The 22,595-nt window shown below is 37.5% G+C and overlaps 1 protein-coding gene across 2 annotated transcripts in view; it reads left to right on the top strand.

Moving 5' to 3' along the window:
- The window catches only part of TENM1 (teneurin transmembrane protein 1), an 829,870-nt gene that overhangs the window by 222,339 nt on the left and 584,936 nt on the right, over positions 1–22,595 (top strand). Inside the window, exon 1 of one of the 2 annotated variants that reach the window (XM_042028513.1) lies at positions 12,619–12,671. The exons of the other annotated variant lie outside the window; for it this stretch is intronic. The gene's annotated coding sequence lies outside the window, so the exon portion shown is untranslated. Of the gene's footprint in view, positions 1–12,618; positions 12,672–22,595 lie in introns of those variants that run through there. 2 annotated transcript variants of the gene reach the window in all.

Raw genomic sequence — 22,595 nt, 5'->3', positions numbered from 1 at the left:
TGGCAGGGAGTTTCATAATGTAATTGTCACAACAAAAGCATTTATTCAGTGTTTTCAATTCCACCATCTTTCATTAGCTTTCCTTTTACTCTTGCTTTATGATGTGTGTGGAATGGTAATGTCATATCTATCTTCCCTGTCATTTTAGTTTGGAATATGCCCTTTTCGTGTCCTTTGTTATTTGTCTCTTTTCCAAGACAAACTGTTTAAGTCTTACAGTCTCTCTCTCTCTGTGATAGTTTCTCTATGCTTGTATTGCTTTTATTGTCCTCCTTTAGTGCAGCCTGTAGCATTCCAGAGGAGGCTGAATTAGAATGGATTGCACATCATCTTCCACTCATACCTAACGCATCGTAATGTGATAGTGGTCCGAGCAGAGGCTCTCACTGAGCCTCCTGTGTTACAGCAGCCAGGTCCAAACCTATCAGGAGTGCAAGTAGTTTGAATTCTTTCCTTCCCCTTGCACTTCTACCAATTGCCTATTCACCCACTATGGCAAAATAACCCCAGAATTCTTCACAGCTTTCCCTGAATTGAATTTATTTGCAAATACTGCTGCTTTGTTATTCACCTGCACTGCCATTAATAAAGGTATTAAACTTCAGATTGAATATGAAACCTTGGGGCATTTTACTGGTAAATACATTATACTTATCACAAATTATTAGCTTGTGAAACTGTGATGCTTTTGGATCATTGATCCTTTTTAATGTTTACCTTGTTACTGTATTTTATTGACAACAGGCAAACAACATTTTTGGTGCTATGCACATATTTTACTAAATACAGGGAGAAAACTTGGAAACAAAAACTACTTACTAATCCTATTTTTGTTAAATCCTTTTTACTTGGAGCAATGTTGTTAGTTTCATCACAACAAAATAAATTGTCTTTTGCGTGCTGGAGCCAGAGTGAAAATTTCACTCAAACGTGGCAAACATTCAAACTGAAATCATGTTTTATGACTGCACATTAACACCGTCACTCCCCTTTCCCTATAAAATACTGCTGATGGTATTAGATAACTCTAGCTTGAGTGCAAGCTCTGAGCTTAGTTTTTTTGCTTTATTCTGTTTGGAAGATTAAGCCCAAATATGAGCCCAGAGGACCCTGTTCATCGCTGTTGGAATCTAATGAGTTCTAAGTAGGTTATGGGTCTCTTAAATTAGCAAACAGCTCCATGGCCTAACAATGCCACCTGTTCTTAAGATGAATTTTTCTGAATCCTGAATTCCCCTGAAACTAGCACCTATCCACACACCTCATTCCTGGCAGATGGAAACTGAGGGCTCCAACTCTCTAAAAATGCACCAAGGCAAAGTAACTGTTTGCATACAAACTGCCATAATGTCTTATGGTCACCAGGAAGGATTTGTGTCTTTCTTTCCCTTTAAAATTAAACTCCAACCCTTATTTGGCACAAGGAATGACAGATGAAGCCTCATATGTAATGAAAAAATTCTGCATTTCTTTTGTGAAGAAAAGGACAGTCCTGCTCCCTGATGGTATCCATGCACATCCCCTCAGTGGAGACCCACCATCCTTCCCATGGCCTTGCTTTCCTCCAGAAAAGTCACTGTGCTTACCTTGGACTGTTACTCACACACACAATGCTGTGTACACTCAGTGCTATTTCCTAATGTAAATTCTCAACAGCCACGTCTGGAAGTAGAGTGGGGAGGCAAATGAAAGTATTGGATGTGAAGTGCTCATAGGACATATGATAAAGGTGCCATTTGAAGAAATGCTGTATGAGGGACTTTGTCCAGATCTTCTTGTAAGGCAGGGAAAATGAGTAAACCTGTGTTCTTATTGGAATGCAGCAGTCTGGTGTTCCTGGATTATCTTTTCTACAATCAAGAGAAGAGGTGATCTGACAGGGTAAAGAAGAAATCACAGTGTCTTTAAAAAAGAAGGAACATGCTCAGCCCCCCCCAGTCCCTGGCATATGAAGTGAACCCAAACAGTTCTCTCTCAGCCTCTTGCCTCACTAACGAGGCTGCTTCTGAGCCTGAAGCCTGGCTGGCACTGAAGGGCTCCACTGGCCATATGGGACTGTGGTGCCGTGGAGGGCTTGTCAGGACAGATGTGTCACTTCTAAGGCTTCATGGCTTTTGTGCCCTTTGGTTTTTTACTGAAATGCAAAACACACATGAATAGAGACTCTTGTTAACAGTCTCCTTGTCACCTGCTGTATCTTTTGCAAATCAAGTTAAAGAGGAAGGCATTTTGAAACTGGTTATTTCACTTAACTGTTCCTTAATGACTGTTTCAAGGACAGCAGTGTCTGAACTCTTGATATATTATAAGATTCCAAATATTTTTTTTTTCCTCTCAGAAAGGCTAGAGGAGCAATTATATGTCTTTATTTTTCTATCACTCAATTTAATACTTAGAACTGAGCTTAAAAACCTATGTTGATGATTGGTATCCTTTAGCTATTATCAGGTATCACTTTCTAATCAGTTTGAATTAGGCTTTGATATTCATCCACCTATCCTCATCAATCATTCAACTTTAAAATACTGGTTTGTAATGATACCTTTCTCATGTTTGTTTTTCATCTTTTGGGATAGAGGAAGAGGGTGCTGCACACTAGGATTTTACACCTAGTGGCTGCTCATTACATATCCCTTTTTAAGGTCAGTGAGTGTTCCACACCTGCTTAGTTTCTTTCTCATTAATAAGATAATGATGCATTCTGTTGTGGCTCTCCCACCCCACAACAAACACTGTTTTGAACTGGATCATCAACTGTAGTGAGCTCCATTCTAAATGAAAATTGCTTTCCAGGTGTTAAAATTCATTATCTCACTGCAGTGGAAGCTAAGATAGAGGTAATTGGATTATATATGTAATGTGAAACCCAATAAACTGTGGTGTAAGTAGACAATTACATGACTGGGAGTCATAAAGATTTAAGTGTAACCAGGACAGAACCAGGGCAATAAATTAATAAACACATGAGAAGTGAATAAAGAAATGCTGAATGAGGTCTCACCTAAGATGAAAGAAGACAATACAGATTTTAATGGTGCCAGAAAGATACTGCGTCTCCGTGATGTCTTATCTAAAATCTTTTGGGTCAAAAGATACCACATGGAGGACTTCTAGAACAGGGAAGGTCATTCTGATTTTGTAGAACAAAACCAAATCTATGTGTTTAGTCTCAACTGTTCTATGTACTTAACAGCAAATGAACCTATCTTTATCACTGCTTCTCCCAGTTGTGAAAATTGGATGATTAGGTTTTTGTTAAAGGACTTCACAATATTCAGATGAAAAATGTTGTGGGGTTTTTTTTGGTTTTTTTTTTGTTGTTTTTTTTTTTTTTTTTTAAGGAAGATACAGCCATTTTTTATTTTATTAAGTGTCCAGATTTTATTTTCTTGTGTTTGGTCAACCACACCAGTAAGTGCATAAAATTGTGGTTTAAAAAAATTACTATGGGTTAAAAAATTATAGGTATAAAATAGTCCTAGTTCAGCTATCCCCAGCTTCTATCCAAATCTATCTGATTTCATAAGCTCTTCATAGGAAGTAGGATGAGATCCATAGGATCGAAATAAAGAAAATAATAAGGATTACCTACAGCCTTGGAGTGCTTATAAGCAGTAAGTAACGTTAATGCCCATATCCCCTTAGGCAGGTGAAAATGGAATTGTAACTGGTGTGATGAGAGTTCTGTATTGCTAATAAATTCATGTCAAGGTGTACTCGTGTCTCTGACTATGTAATACAATTTAGATGTATATTTATTAGTGGCTTCAGATAGAATTCGTCTTTCTCAAAAGCAAGGGAAAATTTTAACAAGAGTTTGTAAAAAGTGATCAGAGGAAGGGTGAATCTTGAAGAAAGCAGATAGGAAGTTATCTCTGTAGCAGTATTCAGCAAGTGATTTTTTCTTTCTTAATACTATACACCTGACATTGAGTTTGTGATGCAGTGTGTGAGTTGCATGGATGCACTGCTAGGGCAGTGTTCGATCTTGGATCAGAGGGCATTAGAACCCTACATCATTGCTGGGTGTTCTGCATTCATCTTTTAATAATACTGGAGTTACTGGGCTATTTTGCTGACAAAGATGGTATGAAGTTGTGCTTCAGTTCCTCCTTCTCTCTCTTTTCTCCTTTTCCCTCACCCTCATTTTGAATCTCCTTGGTGAACTGAATCTGCAGAAGAGGGGACAAGTCAATTCAGTGTGTCTGATGAGTGCAGACAGCTCCACAGTGACACTAGGACATCTTTACATTCTGTGAAGTGTCAGGATCTGGATCAGAAAACTCACTCTGATGTTCCCTTTCAAAATATGACATGTGAAACAGCAGCTTCTATTTCAAAATTCTCCAAGGCAGGAGGAAATATGTAAAGATAGAGGAGGATAGGTACCTGTGATTTTTGCTCTGCTGCACATTTAGGCCCACGCAGATGGGTTTACAGGGATATCTGTGCAACTGTATCCCTGGACTGGTTTCAATGAGCATAGCTCTAGGAAATCAATACAACAATCAGTATTTTTATCAGCTGAGAATGTTTTTCATAAAGCAAGTGATATTAAGCTCAGGACTATAGAACAACTGTGAATACATCTTGAATTATATAAATATAGGCACTAGTGCAAATATGTATGCTAAAAGTAGTCATTCTTATCGTTTTTAATATTAAAAATATATTTATTTATTTTAGTTCTTTATTAAGGAGTACTGATGCTTTCAGAGTCTGTCCAGGGCACACTGTTTCAGTGTCTTTCATTAAGTCCTGCTGCACCACTTCTTTGAATCATGAACAAAAATGCCAAAAAAAAAAATCATAAATCATAATGATTTTCCATTAGAATGGGCCAGGTGGGATTACAAGCAGAGCACCTGCAGTAAATGCATCACATCCTGTATACCAGGGAAAGCACTTTTTGTCTTTTCCACATTTTTCAAGGAAAAGTCGTATTTAAAATTCAACAACAGCCTTTCCTAAAATCTGTACTAATAGAACTGTTGAGCTGTGTTTAACAGCTCAGCTGCGCTTGTAAAACTTCAGCTCTGTCTAAGCAGGTGCTGTGGGAATCCCCAAACCTGGGCACTACAGAACAGAATGATTTTACCTCACCCAGCACCCACCACTGGCCAACACCCCCAGCACAGCCACCTGAGGGGGTATGTTGTGTCCAAATGCTGACTCTGGCTTGTGTTGGTGGTTCATCTGAGAGCAAGGGGCTTATTCTGCTTTGGGCTGTGCTGTTAAAGTCTGGTCTTCCCTCACACTGAGAAACTGCAAGAGCAAGGCTCACCGAAGAGAACAGCTGACAGCTGCTATTTTAATGTCTTCACTATGACTCTTATCTACCACTGTGACATCCCTATCATGTCTTCATTGTTTACAGATTTCTAAGTTTGTAGAAAAGTCTTTGGGATATGAGAGCAGATATTCAAGGGGTCTCTAGCCATCCCCAGGAGCCTGCTGGGAGCAGTGAGTATTCCATATAGTCTGCTTTCATAGGAAGGAAAATGCCTCATCCATACCAGTAGCAGTAAGCCGTTGTTGCTGTGGCACAGCAGTTGGTGAGATAAGATAATTATGAAGCATTTACAGAACACATGCAAAATTAGTTGTATCTCACAGAAGGAAAGAGAATTCAGGAAACTATTCAGAGTATTAATTTTCAGCCGATCCTGTCACAACTGTGGAGAGAGAATGCTAATGAAGTGTGAATGTGTAAAAAGAAGAAATTATCAATTAAACACAGTAAATATCCAAATAACAAATATTCTATTCAAATGTCACATATCTGTAAAGCAGTTTTGTTTCTGGGTGCATGCATGGACATATGAAGTTCAATAGTAAGATGAAATCTGGAAGCGAGTTCTTTTGAAATTACCCATTCCCTCAAAATCTCAAGAATTTATTGATTATAAAATTCAATTTTATTATGTAAATATCATAAAAAATCGCTCCAGAAATCTTTTCATGAGATTGCACTGTATGTATAGAGGATGCTTGCTTGTGGTTGTAATAACTTCCCACACATTGAAAGCCTCACAATGAATGGGCCTCAGAACTTGTGCTGAATTGTGGCCCATTAACACCAATCATTCCGGAGGTACTGTAACATTAGGAGCTCCTGCTAAGCCAGGAATTTGTATAAAAACAGACGCTATTCTGTCCAAGCAGAAATCTCTGCTACTTAAAAAAAAAAAAAAAAAAAAATATATATATATATATATATAAAATAAGAAATTCTTGGCTTTGTACTTTCAAAAAAAGAATGTTTTGATTTACATTACAAAGGTTAAAATTGTGTAAAGTTGGTGCTTTTTAAACAATCTTTACTACTTTGTTATTAATATATTTTATGTGAAGGTAAAACAAATACTCCATTGACTAGGAAACCTGTTTGCTCTTTCTACTCCAATGTGAATCTGGTGCCACACGGGAGTTCTTCATTTCAATTAATTATCATACTTGAGGATATTTGATAGCGCAGTACAGAGATGCTTGCTTCCTTTAGCAAGAAGAAATTGTCAGATGCTCAGGAACTCACAGATATTTAATTTAACCTTGGAATTTTCACTAGGATAGAATTTTCTGTAACTGCACAGGAGGGCTTTTACAATTAATTAGATGGCCACTACCTAATGCCTGTAAGTGTGGTCTTTGGATAGTGTAGTGTTTATATAAACTTTATTTTGCATGATGCACTGACTTATTACTCTGTGTAATGAACAAAGAAAACACTCTTGGATACCTGAGATTTTTGGCCTCACCTCTTTGACTTTTCTTTTTTGCACAATTTCAGTCCTCTTTTAAATAGCGCAGTTTTGAATGCAGCGCTTCAAGTAAGCCATTTGACAAACTAGTTAAATAAGGGGTTAAGTACAATGGAGAAATTGAGCTTGAATTATGTTGGCATGTAATATTGAGTATGTAACACAGGAGAGTAAAAATCCATATTGTACACGTAAATGAATAGAGCATGGAAGCTTGTGGAAGGGTGAAGGACAGTGAAGAACAGTTTGGAAATGTCCGTTGATTTGTGATTTTGGTGAAAACTAACAAATTGTCTAAAACACTTCATATAAAGACCAACAAAACTGGGCAGAGGTTGATTTTTATTCTGCTTTGCATACATACTCTAAGAATTGTTGCAAATCCTTTGCTAAATTCATCTTTGCATGTCTTGCCACTTGACAGTGTTCTCTAGTTACAAATGCTCTTACTTCACCAGATGGAATAAGAATATGGGAATAACAGAGTACTGTATATCCTGTGGGAAGTGAGAGAATGATACTTGTGAAATTGATGTTGCTTCATTGGGATGAAGAACAGAGAGAATACTTTAGGGAAGCCGTCATGGATGGGCTACCACCTTCCTGCACTGCTCTAACAAAGTGGGTGTGGTACAGGATGGTTGATATGCAGAGCACTTTTAGGAAAGGTACTGTTTGGTCTGCATTTCAGAACTGAAGCTCCCCCAGCAGTCACGTTCACGTGTGATTCACACACAACTTGTACAGGTGTGCAGGAGGCATCCCTGAGCTACATCAGAAAGCAATTCCCTTCTCTTTTCTGTGGATTGTGAATGCAGAATGCAACGTGATCTTGAAAATGTGTCTAACAACAGAGCTCCTCATGCCTCAGGACAGAGAAACAGAAGAGCCCAGTGCTAGACTGTGTTTGAAAATCAAATTATTTATAAGGAAGATTGAGGACAAATTTTCTCCAGGTTTTTTTAGCATAAATCATTCTGCTGAATTTAGCTTAGTGATGCTGGCACAATTTCTTTTTATCTTTCAGCTGCTCTGTAGCCCTTTCTGAATTTTGTTCTGATGAAATATTTTCAAGTATTGTTTTGAGAGAGATGATAATCTAGCAGAAGGGGAAATAAAGGCATCTGGCTAGACTCTTCTTCAAATAACCATGGCCAAGAAAGTCATTAAAGCAAATTAAAAACCAAACATGGTTTTCTCACTTCTTTACTAAATACCACAGTTATTCATCTCTGAAAATGGACAAACAATCTCAGTCAAGCTGTCATTATGAAGAGGAATGGACAAGTTATAATTTGAATGCTAATCAAATTCTTATTTATCAGTCTCAGCTGTGATGGTTTGGTAGGCATATGCCAACAAATTTAACAAACATTTTGTCTTCCAAAGAGTAAAGTCTATGTTTGCTTGTCTTCTCCATAAGTGATTTTTAATACACACTATTAATGCAAGACAAAATACAATGAAATGAAATGAAAAGATTGGCCTTGCTGAGGGCACATCTTGTGACACAATGTTGACAGAATGGGTGTATTACATCTCAATAGAAAAAAAATTGATGGTAAAACTAGTTTGTGATGGAGAGGGTTGCAGTTTTTTGACATTTGCCTGAGGTACCTGATGACAAAAAAAGAATGATCACAAGGATGAGGAAGACAAAAGTTTAGTAAACTCCTTCAAGATGTGTAAAAATGCTTTGAAATCAAACTATTTTATTGATTTATTTTCTGTAGTGTCACTACAAATAGTATCTGAATATCTGAAACCACTGGACAGTTACTTGATATTGTATCTAGAAATATATCTTGAGATTCCCATGTGTGGCTTGCTTTCCAGTGAAGTTCCTGTAAAACACTGTCTTTAGATTTGCTGTGCTGTAATTCAGTCTGTTACCTGGTTTTGACTTTTGTCATATTAAAGGTAGTTGTGATATGTCGTTTGGAAGTGCAACATGTCTTGCAATGGATAAGCTTGTTAACAAATAAAGGGAGAAATTGCAAGGGGAGGGGAGCCGTGATGAGGGCAGAGGTGGGGCTGCCTATTTCCCTGTCCTGCTGCCCCAGCAGGAGTGAGCTGCTTAAGTCTACACAAGGTCAAGGCATTAATGATGGCTTAGCAAAGCAGAGCACACTGACAGCTGATGTGATTTGGCAGCTGATGTGTGACATGAATCAGAACTGTTTCCCCCATCCCTGCTTCGCTGTGTTGCAGCCAGAGTGGGGTGATCCAAGTCCCAGGCTGCAGCTTTCTCCTGTTCCCACACAGTTACGTGTGGTGTTCAGCACTCCCAGACCTCAGGAACACCAAATTCTGTGTGATGCATAAAAAACACATAACAGCATCTCGTGTTCTTTGCTTTGTGTCCTTTGAAGACAATCCTTGTTTCTGAGTGCAGATCCCAGACAAGCACAGGCTGGCCAGACCCATGTACATCTGAAGCACCGTTGACTGCATATTTTAGGTGTTGATACTCTGGCTCAAAGAGGAGCTGTGTGTGAGCTTGAACAGCAGACTAGTAAGAGTAACTCAGGTAGTCCAGGAAAGCTGTGGCTGCCCCATCCCTGGAAGTGCTCAGGGCCAGTTTGGATGTGGATTTGAGCAATGTGGTCTAGTGAAAGGTGTCCGTGCCCATGGCAGGAGATCGAAATGTGATGATCTTTAAGGTCCCTCCCAACCATTCTATGATTCTGTGATGGCAGTCCTGCATGTCCTGTTAGAAAATATTATTGGTCAATTTGTTTAAAGGCTTTACTGCTGCTAACAGTCAATACTTCTAAAACCCACCTCTGCTGTTAATGTAATTGACTTATTTTTTAAATACTTACTTGCCTTTAGTAAATGCATTAAACAACTTTTCTAATGACCATTTTGCTATCTCAGATCTTGCTGAGGATAAGCTGCCTTTTATCTTTGCCTTTCAAGAAATAACCTTACCCGAAAACTTCTCTGGATTCAAAGCATGGATTTTATGTGGTGATTCCAGGACATGGCCCATGTATAGGTGGCTTTAATAACTATAGAGCAATGCTTACTTTCCTGGGCAAATCCCTTCAGGGAGTTTATGGGTCACCAATACTGGGCATTTAGGAGAAAAGAAAGCATTGATTTTGTGCTGTAGTTGACGTTTGCCGTGTTTTTGGAGCTTTAGCCTAACCTAAGTGCAATGAGTGGAGGAATTTAATGCCTTTGGTTCTAGTAGGACTTAATGGTTTAGAGTTTACAAGTTCAGTTTCTTATACAATATCCCCATTGACTTACACTGAGAGATCAGAATGATTTACAGTCACTGCTGGACTTTAGAATGATTCCCAGAAGTCTAAGCCTGGTAGTACTTCAATAAGCCACTGTAATAAGATATTTTATTGTTATGGCTTTGAATGTCCTGCAGTGTACGGTAATTCAGATATAAAATAATTAGGAGCAATTAAAGACCATTATAGTAAGGATTACTTTGTGCTAATGACAGACTGTTAGACTGGAGCAAAAATACTTCTAAAGTCATTCAGGGAACATGATACCTAGTCAAGGTGGGAAAAGGAACACATGTCTGAGATTTGAGTGGGAAGAAGCCTAAATAGATGAGGACTTGTTCTTTCACCACGTTCTCCTTTTCTTTAAGTATCCCCCAAATTCCAATATATCTTATAATTAAACATTTTGTTCATTAAAGATATTCATTAAACTACAACAATAATGTACAACTTTACTTCATGAAAGGGTATTTCTAAACCCATAAGAAGAAAAGATACAATGTTTTGTGTTTAGCTGCTGATTTTTGATAGCAGTGTTTTATTAAATGTATTAAAATCAATAATGCTGATTTTCCAACTCTGTCAATGAAACGTTTTTAGTAAAATAGATATTTTATTTACTTCTAAATAAAATTCAGCAACCCTCAGGAGTCTGTCATGAGAGAAGGCATTCAGCTTAGACTACTTGAGAAATATGTATCACAGATATTCTAAGTCTTGAACACTTAGGATTACCACAGCCACTTCTAATTTATATTATGTTTGAAAAAAATACATTGTATTGGTGATGTAACAACAGCCCTTGTGTGGAAGAAACCCTCTAAAATTCTGAAATTCTAAAGTGCCCTCTGACCTGTACTACTGTTTTATCCAAAAGCAGAGTAGGACGCAAGAGCTGGCTAAACATGAGAAGCTTGTTATAAATTTGATAAACTGTTATTTTAGTTTATGCACAGCTGAATAAGATTTGCCTATCGAGTTACAGAAGTACTACATGTCTAATAGTAGTAGAACATCTCTGATAGAGTTACACAACTGCTGTTTCTTCCCCAAGAGCCCCAAAAAAGTACAGATTGTGCCCAGTATCTGAAAGCTTTCTTTCAGTCCACTTCAAATTCTTGTACTCACTGCTGGTCACTGCAGTGCTTGTAACTCATTCCTGCCTCTTTCTTGTTTGAAGAGAAGCCTGTATAGAAATAAACAACCATGAACAAAGGTAAAATGGGTAAAAATTTCTTTAGGTACAACTGTGCATGTAAGATATTCCATGTCAGGCAGTTGTCCTTCTGAGAGCTATGGCTCTGTCTCTCACAGCAGATTACTCTGCAAGAAGCCACTCATAAAGTTCTCCAAATAAGTGATTTTCTCTTTTATAGGTAAACATGAAAATAAGTGGTTTTGCAAATATCCAGCAGGAGACTTGTACAAACGTTAGAGCATCGAACTGCTTTAATACAGCACCATTTAAAAGAATTCAGTTTTACCAAGCTGAGTGCAAACAGCATTGCCAGATCCTCACCTCCAGTGATGCTGGAGGAAAATACAGCTTTTAAAACATAAACATTGGAAACTAAGGGATAATATTTGTGCATCCATGAAGAATGCAAATGTTAACACAGTTTTTATGTGAAGCATAAAGACAAGCATGTAACTTAAATATTGCTCTTTATGTGAAAATAAGCAATTCTGTGTGTGATTTCTTTCTAGCTGTCTTAAAATAAAGTCATTGTTTCTCCTCTGAAAAGTTTTTAAAACAAAAATGATAAAATTTAATCCCTGCAAATGGGCTGTAATTGCAAATTTTAGCAAAACTTGTGAGGAGGACCTAAGTATGGAATTCTCTCTGGGATCTTTTACAGTCTCAAAAGTAAGAACTCGTTTCCAATGCTGTTTGTTATATGAATGGCTAAATCCTATGGAATAAAATCCTTTCTGTATCCATATTTTCTAAGCTGAAAGACCTTGACAGAAAATGGTAAATTTATAACCTTACAGAAACTATTATTTAGGGTGTAGTGATGTGAGACAGCCAGTGCAAGAAATGTTACTGAAGTTGTAAAAATAAGTAAGAAAGTTGTGTGCATTAAAAATGTACAGCAATGGAGAATATTTCCTAAACTTCTTAGTGATGCTCCATTTATCTAATTTTGGGCACTACTGCAAAAGGTATATCTGCTGCAAAGTCCTGTACATCCTCACATCTATTCAGAATTTACCATGATCTCCTGGAAAGGAACAACAGAGTCACTATTTAAGGATCTGAGCATAATAAAACTTACACTGAGGTGAAAAGAATCAGTTTTTCTAGTTCTACGGATGAAAGGAAGTGAAGCATTATCTTATTGAGTTAAAAGGCAGTACATGTAAACCATTTAAATTGCCACTATGCCAACCACAAAAGCTCTGTCTTTAGATCATGATATCAGTATCCAATTCCTACAGTAATTTTTCAGGCAATCACTGTTCTCAGAAAATCCTTCCCTTATTTTGTAAAGAGTCATGAGTCTGGAAGCTGATTTTTTTTTCCCTTTAGCTGAAGAAATGGGAACTGGAAACAAATACTTCATTCACTGTTGTTCCAGGCAAGAGCATGAGTGCTTGTTGCTATAATCACAGCTAAGAAGAGACTGAAAAAGATGAAGGAATCTCTTTAGATCTGGTAAACTTTATATCCTCAATTAGATTTTGACTTCTCTAACTTTGTTTACATGCAAAAGAAATTCTGTTTTTCTTTACTTTTTATTAATTTCATAATGAAGGGAAAAATCTCTTTTCAAATAAGAGATTTTTAAATTATTAACCAAACATCATACTATATTTACTTAGTTAATTGGATACCTACTTGTATTAGCATCTTTTCTATATTAGATTGCTTTACAGTGTTAAAAGCAAGGCAAAATAAGCTTTGAAAAACCTATTCTTAAATTGATAACTGCAGGGTCTCTAGTGAAACTCTCCAGGTTCTTCTGGCTTACACTTGATTTGCTTTAATAAGGGTTATGGGGAATGAAAAACTATTGAAACCGCATTTTAAAAAGCCTGGCAACAGGCAGGTAGAAAAGACTTAGAATTACTATTTTTCATTACTGAGGGCCCCTCAGGACTGCACTGGAAAGAATCCTGTCTGCCCCAGATAAGAGTCTCCCAGCAGTTTAATGTGCCAATCAGTTGCGCTCAGCAGCCCGGAATCATCATATTGCAGCTATTGAATAGTTCCAGACCATATGCTCAGAAGGATGGGAAATGTGGTGTGTGTCACACTTCCAAAGAATGATGATGAAGAGCATTAATATGCTGATGAAGAAGGAAAAGAAAAAAAGAGAGAGAGAAATCTTGAAGAAGCAAACCCACCTGTGTTACCGAGCCTGACAGATATGCTGTACTAACTCTTCTATTTCATATATAATTATAAGTTTGAGTTACCAGGAGGCCTACATTACACTGAATTACTTGGTATCTTCCTTTCTCCTCCTCTGCCAAAATGTTCTCTCTTTTGATTTTTAGACAGAAAAGAGTTAAATCAGTATCCAAATATCAACAAAAGATGCAGTGAGCGTTTTATCCAGCTGGCAGCTGGAAATTATTTGTGTGCATTTGGGGTCTAATTACTGTACAACAACTGAGTGATGGACCAAGTATGGCTTCATTCATATTAAATAACACACTGGGAGCTTGAAGGAGGAATGATAACAAGGGTTCTGAGAAAATGGGAGAGCAGTAAGAAAATGCATTTTCATATAGATTTTATCCTTTCTAAAACTGTCACAGTGACATAATCACATAATATATGGATAGTGGATGGGCAAACAAAAAACAGGTCACAAGGAGCTGATCTTGTAGCCAGCTTTTTCTGGGTGCCTAACGGTGGTCTTTAATGTGCAAAACTGTAGAGCAAATTAGGAGTTGGTATAAGCAGATGAAATTCCAGCAACTTCTATATTTACCGCAGACAATCTTCACATCTCCCCAATTTTTTATAAATTCTACTAGCATGTATACAGGAGGAGCAGAAATGCAATATGGGAAGAATTCCAGATTAGTTGTTTAAAACAACAGAACAAAATGTCAAGGAATGGCCGTGCAAATGAGATCTCTCTATCAATAAAAACAAACATGCCCTTTGAGGAAACAGGGAATTCTAAGTAACCCAGAAGATAATTTTTAGTTGAAGCTAGCCATACCAATGCCTTAAAGATATGTATGTATTCAATGATCTTCTCTGATATCATTGCAGCAATAATTTTTCATAACATAGATATAGATGCACTAAATTTGCCAGGATTGTGAGGTATAATGGCTGGTACAGTGTGCTTTTCTAAAGAGCACTGAAATCAAATTCACAGATTCAGACAGCTTTTAAGAACTGAGTTGTCTGCAGGCTGAATAGATGTCTTAGTTTGGGAGGATGCTCTCATTTTCCTTTGTCACTGTAACAAAAGTCACTGATTAACAATGCATTCAATTGTTATGAGATAAATTACAGGATTTTTCACATTTATTCTTTTTTATGTCATCCTTTTGGCTTTCTGATTACTCATGAATTTTCCTTAGTATTCTTCTCTATTCCCAAATAAAAATTAATGTTATATATTTTGTTTCAGTTCATATGAAGTTAAGTTCCAGCCTAGTGGAACTAAATGAATATTGGCTCTGATTGTGTAGAGAAGAGTACAGATTATAATTTTTTAAATATAACATCTTAATATGAGGCAGATTCTTTCAAAGTATGGTTTATGATTATTAGGGTTGGTTATGGTTCATAAAGAAGATGCCCAATTGCCAATTTGGGATCAAAACTTGCACCAAAAGCCTACAAAAGAATAAACTTAATGTGTTTTGGCTTTGGTTTTCTTGCTCTTCTGAACTGTGCTTGTACTGGTCAAGAAAGACAGTCGAGTGTGGCCATTCTGTTCCTTAAGATTTACAGTACTGTTGGTAGACCTTACTTAACTTCAGTGATCAGCTAGATGTGGGTTTGTTTTTGTGGATTTTATGTACAGCATAACTGTTCTGTATTACACTGAGGACGTTGTTGCCATTGGTGTCACTGAGGAAATATTTTGTCTTTCCCACTTCATGTTTTCCTCAGTTTATGATAATATATTCTCAATTTGTATGGGGTGAAGGTGTCAACAATTATGAGTGACAGGTATGGAAATCAAGCAACAGAGTATTCTACTTTAGACAGTTAAAAAAAACCCATGAAGAAGTAGCTTTTGTGCCTTTAACTTATTCTGCAGTATTTACTTTTCTACTCAATTCCTTGCTTTCAGTTCTTTTCAGGTTTCCAAACTGAAGTTTACTCTTGCATTCTCTCTGCTGTACTAGCAAATTCCCATTTCAAACCAGTGAACAAACCAACTTACTAATTTCTAAATGGTTGTATGTCTCCTGTAGATCTATGTGATGGACTCACCTGCCTTTCATGACCTATACTTTCCAACATCTTTCCATCTCATCAGGTACCTCTCAGAGATGTGAAATACCTAGTTTGAAAAAATCAGATGTTTCATCACTCAACATATGTTTGTTTTTCTTGCCAGAGCTGGTACATACGAACGTGAAATTTCAGGGTGCAGTTCTCAGAATCTCTTCACCATGATGGTGAACCCACTGTGTCATTTTGAGGTTGCAGCTTGCTGCTTGGTGCTCACTTCTGCAGAATCAGTTTGGTTTGACAGAGAGTGATATTATGTCAAAATGCCTGGACTTCAATCTGTGTTTGACCATGTAACTTGTAGTAAATTTTCTTACCTTCCTTGACACTTGTTCATTGCAATCAAACAAAATCTTGCCTTTATCTGGAGCAAACATAAATATTATATTTGCTGTAGTTAGTTCTTTAAGACAGAAAAGTATGAAGCTGGTTAACAATAAGTGGAAGCTATGCAGGTACCTTGTGTGCTGAAAGCTTTTTCGGGAGAAACTATTAAATGCACTGAATTCCACATCTGATCAATATAAAAAGTAGTCTGGCTGTTGCTGGACCTGGCAAACATTTTCATCAGATTTGGCTTCAATCTGTAGTGAGCCATGTTTACAGAACTAATTTCTAAGTGCTTCTCTTATCAAAGGAAATTTTTATTCTTTTTGATAAAAAATTACTATCTCCTGAACTGCATTATTTAAAATTGAAATAGAAAGCTATTTTCTTTCAGCTCCTTTGAAAACTCCCTAAGAACCTTTCCTTGAATAAAATATATTCTCTTTGATTCGAACAGGCCTGCTTTCTGCACTTAATGAAGTATCACTGTAACACTACAGGTTTTAATTCTTTTTCCATTATCACCTTAACTCTAATTCTACCAGAGCTTCCTATGTGACTGATTCCTTTGTTCAGAATGTGGCTTCCTCTCAAACAAAGAAGGTGAAGCAGAATTTTTGAATTTATGGCACACTTTTTAAAAAACCAGCTGCATCGCATAGCCCCAGGTAACAGCTACTGAGCAGGGATGCAGGTACCAGACACACACAGAGCCGTGTGTGGGATCCCTTAGGGGTTACATTTGTGCCTTCCTGTTCAGCTGAGCCAGAGCTGTCACTAAATTCTGGGGCCAAGAATAGCAGAAGGACCTCCATATCCCCTCTGAGTTACAGAGCAGCTCGTTGTGTTCACCCTGTGCACTGCACAGCTGCAGGAATGGCAGACATGGGGCTGCAGATGTAAGGCAGAGAAACAGCAGTTCAAGGGACCAGCTCTGCTCCAATCAAAATTTCCAGATGTCACTGCTTGTTCCCTTTTGGTTCAAAATCAATCTGTTTGAATCTTAAAATTGCAGCATTCTGCCTTCCTTGCCCCTCAGCTCCTATTCCTTCTTGCTGCCCGTATCTCATTGCAGTAGTCCATCTTCAGAGTGCTTGCTCTCACTTTTGACTTTACAGGGAATGTGGCCTGGCAAAAGACCAGTCATGCCTTTCTACCATTTCCTCCTTCAGCTTTATTTCATCAGAGTCAGAAGTAAGTGTGATTACAGTAAGTGCAGTTATTGATATATTTTCTTCATTTTGAGATTGGACGATCTAATTTGGCAGCTTTTGAAGTGTGTTGCCTAGCTCAGATGGGAAACATTTTGTAGAAGTGATGAGGTTTGTGTTTGAATGTGCTGATGAAGTAACAAATAAATGAACAAAATTCAAACTGTTCTCATTTCTAGGTGGTTCATTATTTAGCCAGAGAATTGAAAGACTGCATATTAGAGCTTTATTTTGTTTGTTTTGATGTTACTCTGTGTCAGTCTAGGTTAGGGTTACTTTGTGAGTGTGAAATGCGACATTAAAAGACATTGGTGGACTATATTGCAAATTTTTTTCTTCATAAAAAGAGTAGCAAGTGGGGTCATTCCTCTGTTTACTTAGTTCTGATATTGTATGACTTTTTACATTTTCTTCCTTCATGTACATGGGAAGGATTGTGGCCAACACAGTGACCAGAACATTAGTGTTCAGTGATATGGGTTCCACAATCATTCTGATTTGGAAATGAGGACTATCAAAGCAGCAGTTTAGTTCCTGAACAGAATTACCTATTTGTCCACTGAGTTATGTAACTCCGGTGTTTTAGTTACACCGGAGCTTTCTGTAATGTTGTGCTTATTCTTTATTCTTTTGAATACAGAGTCATATCGATTTAGATAAAATTTTGGAGGAAAACAAGGCTTCAGGGAGAGATCACTGTGATATGCATCAACAGAGTGCTAAATATATGGAAGTTTTTTGCAAGATGCAGTGAAAAGCTGCACTGTTGCCTACTCTTCTCCTCCAAGTTCTAGCTGCTTACATGCTTTCTTCCTTCAGGAGATAAGCAGGATACTTTTGCTTAGTCTGAGCTGCTCATTCTCTTAAATAATTTGATCAGTGCTGAATCAAACTGCATGCTAGGGGTACACAAGTTCTGCATCCCATTGCCAGCATTTCAGCCATTTTTTCAGCTCCTTGACCAAGAGACAGGCAGGTGTTTGCAACGTCTGGCAAAGCGAATAATGGAATGGGCCTCCTTAGACTCTGCAAAACTGCTGTGTGAAATGTTGATGGTATTGTGTGGCACAGCTTGTGCATGTGGGCAGAAGGGGGAGTGCAGGCATTATCAAAGATAAATTTGTTTTAGCATATTTGGTATTGTTTCAAAAACATTTATCCCTCACAAATAAGTTGCATATGGATGAAGTTCTGTTGTGCTGTTGATGGTTTATATCATGGTGTACATATTTCTTCACTCTGCTCAACACTACACCTGATAGAAGTGTATTAAGCAAAGTGACTTTGTTCTGTCTTTCTTCTTAGAGAGATACATAGACTATGATAGAGGTTATTTGTTTCTAGATAACATTGTGTTTGTATGTTTGATATGAAAGTCAGTGTGAATAGATGTGCTCCATTCTTGGAACAAAAAGTAAAGAGATTTGTCTCCCCAAGCTGAGATTGAGTTCCTCAGTCCTGGAGCACCCTGAGAGTACTTTGATGGGAGATGTTTAACCCTAAAGAAGATCCCATGGAGTAAGAGGAGCAAACTCATCACTAGGCTTCATCTTTATGGCCATCAAATGCCCTGAGTCCAAGCCATCAGGCACTGATAGTAAGGACTGTGTGGAACTTCAGGGTTAGCTGAATATCTGTGAGAAACAACTTTAGATGGAAAAGTCTTTGTTTCTCTGCATCAGTGTTATTGAGGAAGGACAGGTGACATTTTGGACAGCTGGAGTGTAAAAGCTATGGTAACAGAAGTTTTATTTTGACCAAATCACCAATGGGTGAAATGAAGTTGTTCAATTAATCTTTCATAATTTGGTCTGTGCTTAATTTGGTGTCCCTCGTGTTGTCTGCTGACATCAGAAATGGATCATTCTGTTACATGTGCATTCACCACTGTGCCACAACCTGTGTACGTAGACATGTACACCCTTAAGTAATCTGGTGTGCTAGTTTTGTTTGGTTATATTTGGGATTATTAGTTTGGTTTTAATGCTTTTAGTGAGGGCTTGGGGTTTTTTTCCCCACAGATTCTGACCTATGGATTTTTTTTTTTTTTTTTTTTTTTAAACAGGAGTAATGATGATGCAAACAGTTAGGATTGCCTTGTTTAATAGAAGATGCCTATTGTATAGCAGCTTAGTCAGATTAATTCAGTCCAACCTCCAGCTGAAAGGACGAGCTTTAATTAACATATCTCAGGTTCTGCTGAAGAGGAGAAACAAATGAGGGTCAGCAAAATTTCTTTACAGTTCAGAAATTTTAAAACATTATTATCTGCCTTGAAATTATTAAGTATCCTGTTATGCATTTACCCTGAAGTGGATTTGTAAACATGCTTTGTATAACTTATGTAAATACTATGACATGATAAAATGTGATTTCAAAGATAAACTTGGTCTCAAATGTTCCTAGTTTAGGTAACCTTAGCCAGACAAACCCTGTCTTTCAGGTAATGTCACTCTTTTGATGAAGCTCAAGGCAGAGCTGTAGGAGGAGAGCTGTAGGTAGGAACATAATATGTATGAAATGATCAAATACATAGCTTACACTATAAAATATAAAGCTATATAAAATATAGCTTACACTATAAAACAGTGTAAAACCCAAATGGTATTTTTAAGTCCTCTTGCTCTGGGATTTCTGAATGTAATTCCCTACGTTCTCACCAAGATAAAAATATGGTCTGTGGATTACTCTAATTAAGCAGTATTAGATACAGTTTAAATCTATTTTGCAGATATGTTTAATTTTAATAAATATCACCATTCAGTTTCCAGATATGTTTTGTGTCTAGAATCTAATAAATCTAGCTTGCTGAGCTTGTTGGAGGGTTCAGCAGCCTGGTAACTTTCCATTCTGTGTCCTGGGTTTTTTGTAAGTTCTGTTTTTGAAATATTTAAGTAGCAGGCTAGAGGAGATAAAGGCCAAATATTGAAAAGCTGTAGAGCATTGAGATAACATTCAGTAAAAATGGCCAAGATACCATCATTTAGATGCCCCACTGCAGCAAGAAATATTTTTTATTTCAGTATAATACTGACATTTTTGTTATGAACATTTACTCTTTCTTTTGGAAAGGCTCAGTATATAGCATGGTTTTTTTAGGCTGCTTGAACATGGGCAGGCCAATTAGCAATGATTGCTAAACCAGGACACCTGTGGCTGACTTCAGCCTCTAGAATTGAATTGCTTCAGGCTGGGCACAAGTGAGGCAGAGCTGCTGGGGGGAGCAGCTGGTGGGGATGAGTCAACATCCACCCTAGGAGTGCCTCAGGAATGTTGTTTCCTGCTGGCTCTGGGCTGGGCCCAGTGCCCATCTGTGGCTGGAGAACATCCAGCGTGCTCCTGCAGCTTCACCCAGGGAGGGTTCAGCTCTCCTGCCCGGAGTCTGCCCTCGGGATAATGACACTGGTGGAGCTGGGGAAACTGGGAGGTCCCAAACCTGGCTTGAGCTCTTTGTTCCTACCCCAGCCAGAAGGCTTCTGCTCCAAAGAGAGTAAAATTGAACCCTTTTTGGCTTCTGTGACAGACATTGCATGAGGACAGAGAAAACTGATTTTTACAGGGTTTAGCTCCTGGAGTTTAGGTTTTGTAATAATTAGTTTTCTGGTTTGTTTTATGGAATTTCTATTTCCATTTAAAATAGGAGCAAGAGGTATTTTGGGGGCACTTTCCTGTGATGGCTTTGCTTCTAAGGTTAAGAGCCATATTAGAGATGTAGGACAATTAGCAGGGGAATGAACTTGAGATAGTGGATTTGAGTCAACAATTGAGCAAATATAATGGAGGAAAAAAATTACTGTGTGTTCTTCTTGCCTGTATTTAAAATGTTGAGTACAGAAATACATCACATGTGTGTGTGTTTTCCTGCTCAGTATTCTTTTTCCAAGGCACTATAATCTGAATGGGTCAGCATATTTAAGCTTTTAGCTAATATAGTTTAAATTTTGACATTTAAGTTACCACTGATCCAGATGCCAAAACCTTACACTGACCTTCCCCTGAGTGAATCAAAACATTTAGTGTGACTCAAGATAACACTTAGAAATGTAGAAATAGTGTAATTTGCTATAACATATTTCTATATGGAATCAAAAACTTTCACCTGCCATCTGGTGGAAAAAAAATGAAAAGCTACAATATGTGAATCTCCTAACTAAAGATTACACCTGTTTTCTACTTGCTAGTAGTATAGAAATGTGCAGTTCTAGTTCTGTACAGAGGAGATTTTACACTTATGTTCCTGACTTCTTTCCTGTGTATGTATGCTACAAGAATAAGAAGGTTTTGGTCCTTTTTTTCTTCCATATCAATAGGGTAAAAGACTAATTGGGTTTACCATTTCTTCATATTTGCTTGAATATAAACCATCTACCCTTCATGGTCAGAGCATGCAAGTAGGAAATAAAACAAGGCACATATGATAGGAAAACATAAAAATGTATTGATTAAACCCTCTGGGAGCTTTGGTTCTACAGTAATATTCAATCACATGTCACCTGAAGTACACTAAATAAGTTCTAAAAGTTTTTAATATTCCATATCACCAAATAAATCACAGAAGAAATCACTGGCTGCAACAGTTCTCTCTTAATCAGGAATATCACTATAATGAGGGCTATATTCTTTCATTAGAATTATAGTTTTGAAAATAGGGTAGGAAAAAGTTCTTAACTTTGCTCTTAGGAGAAAAATTTCACTTAAGACTGGGAAGTTTGTACTGCTGCCTACGTGTAGTTAAGTTTTAAGTATGCCTTTTGGTAAGAAACAAGTAGCTGCCAGCTTTTAATTGTGACAGTCCCGCAGCGGGGTCGACAGTGTTGTGTGCATTTGAGCTGGGTTCTCCTTGGGTACTTGTGCTAGTAAACGTTCCAGTTAAGGAAGCAATTCTACTTTCATGCTGGACAAGAGAAAACAAGCAATAAAGCAGTGAGATTAACTTTCATGTTTTTACTTGAATCTGTAGCTCTGACAACTTTGAGAATAAAACTCCTTTACTACAAACTGACTGAGGAAATAGAGTCCGAATATCTAAGAGATAACAAATGTGAATCAACACAAATTTTTTTCACCCATTTCAGTATGCCAGCCTCTTCATAGTCTAAAGTAACTACAGTGGCAGAATTTAATTAGGGTTTATCCATAATCGGGAGTAATAAGCAATGTTGAATTTATGGTGGGTCAACTACCCACATTAATTTGTTACGTGGAAAAATCTGAAGCTGATTAGTTTTAAAGGCTTTCCTTTTGGGCACTAGAGTGTCCGTGTGGGAGCTCAGTAGAAATACCAAATACATGCTAGATACACAATATACTCAATAGTCTTCTGAAGAAAAAAAAAATCTCCCTATGAGCTTTTGGCCTTCAGAACATATTTATACCGAGCTATTCCATGTCCTCTGAGAGATGGAAATGTCCACAGTCTATATTGAGCTGAATACTTGTGTAAAGATTTTATTCTTTAAGGTTTTGCTATAGTTCTAGGCAATATTAAAAAGTTTGAGAGTTTTACCTGCCCCTTAGGTTTTGTTCTAGTACAAAGGGGATTCATTTTGGAGGATATAATAGGTCTTAAGCTTGTCAGTCTGCACTATTTATTAAACCATTAAACTGT

This window comes from Corvus kubaryi, unplaced genomic scaffold, assembly GCF_017639235.1.
Source record: "Corvus kubaryi isolate FWS band 111438036 unplaced genomic scaffold, C.kubaryi_AGA036_p1.0 130, whole genome shotgun sequence".
Classification (NCBI taxonomy): domain Eukaryota; kingdom Metazoa; phylum Chordata; class Aves; order Passeriformes; family Corvidae; genus Corvus; species Corvus kubaryi.
Note: the sequence above shows the minus strand (reverse complement) of the source record. Positions and strands in the feature narration are given on the sequence as shown.